The 6150-nt window shown below is 36.2% G+C and overlaps 1 non-coding gene across 1 annotated transcript; it reads right to left on the bottom strand.

The window, feature by feature from the left end:
* Positions 1-272: 272 nt before the first annotated feature.
* LOC119060057 (U6 spliceosomal RNA) lies at positions 273-380 on the bottom strand. Its single transcript, XR_005084516.2, has one exon. It is a non-coding gene; the product is annotated as a U6 spliceosomal RNA (small nuclear RNA).
* Between the last annotated feature and the right edge of the window lie 5770 nt (positions 381-6150).

Genomic DNA, 6150 nt, shown 5'->3' with positions numbered 1-6150 from the left:
GTTTTGTGGGTCCTTCCCACCAGCTGTTAAACTGATGATGCCTCTGTCCACCACCTGTTTTAATTTGTTGTGCTGGTGAGGGCGGGTTTTGTTCAAGCTGATTCTTCCCTGTGTACAAGGTTTTAGGATTCTCTTTTACTCTTGTTCAGTTGTTTGTACTAGGTAGTTTCTTCAGTATTTTGTTGTATTTCCAGATAGGTCCTGGATCGAAGGTTTGTCTGGTTTCCACTCCCTCCTTCACTTTCTTTTGTTGTTGTCTGTTGGTGGTTTCTTTGTTGTTGGGTTTTCTCTTCCAGTGGGTGTGTCATCCTTGCGCAGGGGCCATGCTAATCTTCTCTCTACCATTCCAATTTTACTATATGTGCTGCCAAAGCAAGCACTATTTCAAATTCTTTCATAGTCTTTCAGTAGGGGAATGATGTAGGAACTTTTTGAACCTGATAAAATTTAATCTGTAACTAAATCTTGGTATATATATTCTTTTCTTCCCTAGCGTAACCTCTCTTATTCCTTAATAACAATAAAAAATACTTTTGTCTTCAAAAATACCATTCAGGAATAGAAAATAGACAATAGGATACAAGAGTATGAAGATATCTTTTAAAGACTATTTTTGTAATGCAAAAAACATTGCTGAATTGGAGGCTGATAAAATCCATATTCAAATTTGTTGGCCAATGTCAATTATCTCGAACTAATATCTGGTATAACACTTACTGTCTTCTCTACCTATGTAGAGACTGAGTCACTGTGAAAAGGCAAAGGGGCATTTGGAGTAGGAGATGGCTTGTTTCCCACAATATTTCCACACCAATTTGGGCAGTGTTGGGCAGGGTAGTGATTAGGTGAACCTTATGACATCCTGATACATTAGGTACCTGGGCATCAAAGGGATTTTCAAAATGTACAACTCTCAGTTTTTGGTATATATAATGGATGACTATGTATTATATAATGATAGCACATTTTTCATATGGAATAATGCCTGGAATTTTCTACTTTTATCACTCATCTTGTTAAGGTTAAGCCATGTGCAAAACTCACCCCAGACTTCTAGTTGAAAATGTTGCATTGACCACCCCCTTGTTTTCTTTCTCAAACTCCACTGATAGATAAAGATGTAATTTTAAAAATAATCAGCACACATGGAAAACAGAGTTCTGAGAGCCCACTATTGATTGAAGATATCAGTAGCTTCATTGGGAATCAGAAAACAGCTGAAGAACGATAACCAATTTACAATAGAAAGCAGAGAATTCTGAACCCAGAACCTTCTGTGGATGAGCGTTGAGACCATCAGCCCCAGAGGAACTTCAAGCTCAGTGCTCAGGGGTTCCAATAACCGTCCCTGCTGCTGGGCTTCAAGCACTGAGCTAAAAAGAGAAAAAAGTGGCTTAAATTCTGTTAACAGAACACTTATACCAAAGGAAATCTCCCTCCACTGCACATTCAGGGGTTCAGCTCTTTTCCAGGTCACAGGAATTTAGTTTCTTGAGCGAGTTCATGACAGTTCCTAGTTTCACCTTTCATCCCAACTGCCTTTCCTTCCAAGACATCATGTGTTTGTGAAGCAGGATTTTCAGAGATTTCAGTACTGCATGGAGATCAGTCTGGAAAAGGAAATGAGGGCATTGGTGTCTAATCTGACTTTCAGATGAGAAGTTGTATGATACCCAAGAGGTACACAGTTCTTTTTATTATTAAAATTATTTTGACAATTGATGTGTGGTATGTACTTAAATGGCCAGTAAGATATTAAGGATATAAATACATAATACATTGTTTGGTCCCAGCTACTTAAAGGGGGATTACTAGGTAGTTCTTTTGCCTAGGAGCAATGGTGGAAATAATCACAGAAAATGCCACTATCACTGTGAACTAAGGAAGTTCAGGACACTTTGCTCTAAACCAATTAAAGCAGTGCCATTCTTTGGGTATGATAGTACTTGCCCAGCCTGCCTTGGAATTAGGAGTTGCCATAGGATTCAGGGGTGGTCAGTGAGATACAGAGAAATTCTACTGAATAGCTAATTATAAAGTTATTTTTCTTCCTAATAAGTGCAGTCCACAAGAGATGAAAGGATTTTGAGACCCTAGCTAGCTCCTGCTTTCTGCTTCTGATGTGATTCTGTCGCCTGGGGCTGAATCAGCCATCTTTCAAGGTGATTTGACAACTGTAAGAATACAAAACAAATATGGAGGGTAGCAGGAATCCACCATCCTCCCCCAAAATTCTTATTAGACAAAAATAGAAGCTCTCTCTGTTTAAATCACTGTTGTTGACTTCACTATTACTCGTGTCTGAAGTTCCTGATATCATGAAAATATAAACATGGATGAGTCTTGATTTAACTTAAAATGATGAAATGTCAATTTTATATAGATAATTTGAGAGGCATTGCAAGATGGTGAGGATATACAAAACTATTATCTATCAGAGTCAAAAACAAATAATGTACAGAAGTTATGCTGCTTTTGAAAATATGGAGGTAAATGCCAGGGGGAAGGATTTGGGGGACTACCATGAGAATTAGGATGGGGAAGGGGTGTAATAATACTGATGGCTAACATTTAATTTGTGCTTATATTCTGGGTATTGTGGATATTATTCATGCATATCTGCTCACAAAAACTCTGTGAGTTAGGGACTTCTTAATATCTCCATTTATAGATGGAGAAAGGGAGCAGAAATATATCAGATTCCTTGACCTAGGTAACACAGTTGATAAGTAGACGAGATACTTGTAGTAGGAGGCTGCTATTGTTTTATCATAAACTTCTTAGTGAAGTTTCACTTTTCATGAAGTACCTTTATTAATGTAATGAATATAAAAAATATTTAAAAGATTACAACTACTAAAGATTTATTCACTTTTTAAAAAGAAATTAAGTATCCCTGAGCTGTTACGTTGTAATACTTTGTTCTAAAAACTAGCTGTGAGAACACTGGATGTGAAGAGGACACATAATGCGCTCGGCTGGTGTTTGTGACTCAGGCTCCACTGTTGGAAGTGGACTTTGTGTTGCCTCTTGCCTCTTGCTGAACACTTTTCAGAAAGGTCAGGCATCTTGAAAGGAAATTATGGGTCGGGGTTTGGCAAGTCTTGCATTTACAAGTGGCTTAGGTGGTTGTTTTTATTTCATTGAGCACTGCATATCCAAATAGATTAAGTTAATTTTAAATTAAAGTAAGATCAGATAAAACTAGGGACAATGTAAAATAAATTAACTTCATTTTAATTTTCACCCCAGAGTAACCAATGTTATTTCCTTGAAGATAATTTCTCATCATTTTCTTCAAAAGTAATCAAGAACATACATCCTTGTAAAGTTAAACTTTCATTCAAATCCCAAGAATCTAGAAACTTGGATGTGAATGAAGTTTTAAGGACTGTTTGGTCAAACTTAGATCAGGTCTACAAACATCTCTATCAACTCCCAGAAAAGGGAGAAACCAACACCCATTAAATGTACTTGTGACAAGGAAACCAAACCTCTGGAGCTCTTCCTCATGCAATCCAGTTATTTGTTAGAGACTCTAGACTCTATTGGAATTACTTTTAAGACAATAATCTTGATTAATAAACCTTGAAATAGCACATATTTATTGAACGAATATACAAAGATAATTATGTGAAAGGCAACATGGGCTTTTCTCAGGTTTTTTCCTTTAAAGTTTATCCAAATTAAACTAGCTACCAGGTACAGTTAGTCACAAAAAAACTCCTCTCTTGAGGAGATGGGAAAAGGGCATCAAATGCTATATTTTTGTGGTTGTTCATGGAGGAAATAAAGTAATGAATTTAATTCTGCCTTTAAGAGAACTTAAATGATATTTTGTTTTGTCTATGGTAGCAAGCTTTATTTCCATGCATTTGAAAATGATGATCACTAGGTCAGCCTGTATGTCCAATGGTATCTTCTACATCAGCAGTACTTTTAACTGGCACTTCCTGTGTGGATGGAATATGGCATAATTCCTGGTGTTTCTTTAAAATATAAAATATCTTTGAAAATGAGAAAGCCATCATGTCACAACTTTACTTTTTGCAAATGTTCTTTGATTTCACTGACCATAAGCAATATGATTATTGACTTTTTTCTAATCCAAGAGAAGGCAAAGGTGGAGAGAAAAGATGGATTGTAGAAGTTGTATGTGGTGCCAGAACCATGTATTAGATTTTTAAAAATAGATGTTTATCCACCGGAAAGGACTGTTTTTTACTCATTGTACATAGACATGGGTTCTTAAAAATTGTTAACTCTGGTACTTGGAATAAACATTTAGTAGTAAAAGAAAAGACAACATTTAGATATGAATGTGGTTTCCTATTTCACACATTTTTCAAATGGTAGGATTATTTTTGTTAAATGCAGTCTGATAGAATTTCACTACTATAAACAATATACTTTTTATTTTTTTGTGTGTGGGGCTTTATTCACTAAGAATTGTTATTATTTACCTCCAACCAGTAACTCTTATTTGCCGACAGATATTGAAAGTGGATGGTGATGGAAAAAAGTCAATTTGTGAAAAATAAATTTCGTGAGTTGAAATTTTCACTGGCTCACCCTTAAGTTACCTCATTTGACCATTTATAACCCATAAACGATGAAGTAAGCTTCTTTGATATGAAGATTTACCTTTCATGCATATGTAGGAACAATTTCAAATATAGGAGTCATTCTAAGTCTACTGAAGCAAAGCTATCCAAATGAGAGGTCATTTAAGTCCTTTATTGTAGGTGTCCTTCCACAGCTGAGAGAGTACTAAGCATGGTCTTCATGCACGTTTGCTGAAAAAGTTTCCCGAATGTTTGACTTACAAACACAGTGAGTCATAAGACTATTTCAGGATGCTGAATCTCAATAATATAAACAACATTTAAAATCTCAAAATCTCTTTCTTAATATTAGAGTATGAAATAAAGCACCAACTGATATTTTTTAATTAAAGATTTTATTTATTCTTAGAGAAAGGGGAAGGGAAGGAGAAAGAGAGGGAGAGAAACATCAGTGTGTGGCTGCCTCTTGCACGCCCCTACTGAGGACATGCCCAGAGACCCAGGCGACCCTTTGGTTTGCAGGCCTGTGCTCAATCCACTGAGCTACACCAGCCAGGGCAGCACAAGCGGACATTAAATGTTCGGGCCCTGACTGGGTAGCTCAGTTGGTTAGAGCATTCTCCTGATATGCCAAGGTTGTAGGTTCCATCTCCAGTCAGGGCACATATAGGAAGCAACAAATGAATGCATAAACAAGCGGAACAACAAACTGATCTCTGCCTGTCTGTCTGTCTCTCCCTCCTTTCTTCCCTCCCTCTCTTTCAAAAAAATCAATAAAATTTAAAAATAAGTTTGAATATGTAACACGCATATGAACCGGTGAAAGGTAAACACACTCATCCAAGTAATATCATCATAAATTACTATTTTAACACCCAGAGTAAAAATGAATAACTAGTTAGTGTTCCATGCCAATGTCTAAAGCCATGTACCCATTATTCCTCAAATTTAATTCAGGGTTCAAAGAGTCTTAAATTTATCACAGATAAGAAGATGAGAAAAAGGAAGAGGAGGGAGGGATGAAGGGAATGAAGGAGAAATCAGAAAGGAAGAAAAAGGGAAAATGGGAGGGGGTGAGTGGGAGGAAGGGAGGGAGGTGTTAAATCTTACTGGCTTAAGATGTATCAAGAGATTTAATTTTCAGTGTATATAATATAAGTGTAGTCAAAGTATAAAATAACACATTTTTTTTCCTGAATAAAAGTTAAATTCAAATAGTCTTAGGTTATTTCTGTATATAACATATTTAACAAATGAGGAAACCATTATAATGTGACTGTGGTTCTTGAATATGCCCTTTGTTTTCCCTGGCTTTAAAATAAATGGTATGCAGTTATTTACTTTGTATTTCACTAACTCAAAGAGCACAATCATTATGCTACTAACTATGCAAAAATATAACAAAAACTCAAACCAAAATGACATTAAAGCTGATTCTCTCTCATCATCTTCTCTTTGTACTTCTCTTTTATTTACTGTCTTCCTAACAAACAAAGTGATGAGAAGTAATATTTAGACACACTCGATACAATGTGTGTTGTCAGTAATTTTCCCTCCTGGAGCCTCGTAACAGCCCTGTGCCTTG

The sequence above is a fragment of the Artibeus jamaicensis genome, unplaced genomic scaffold (genome assembly GCF_021234435.1).
Source record: "Artibeus jamaicensis isolate MK-2021 breed Jamaican fruit bat unplaced genomic scaffold, CSHL_Jam_final contig_464, whole genome shotgun sequence".
NCBI classification, from domain to species: Eukaryota; Metazoa; Chordata; class Mammalia; order Chiroptera; family Phyllostomidae; genus Artibeus; species Artibeus jamaicensis.
This window is presented reverse-complemented; position numbering and strand designations above follow the sequence as displayed.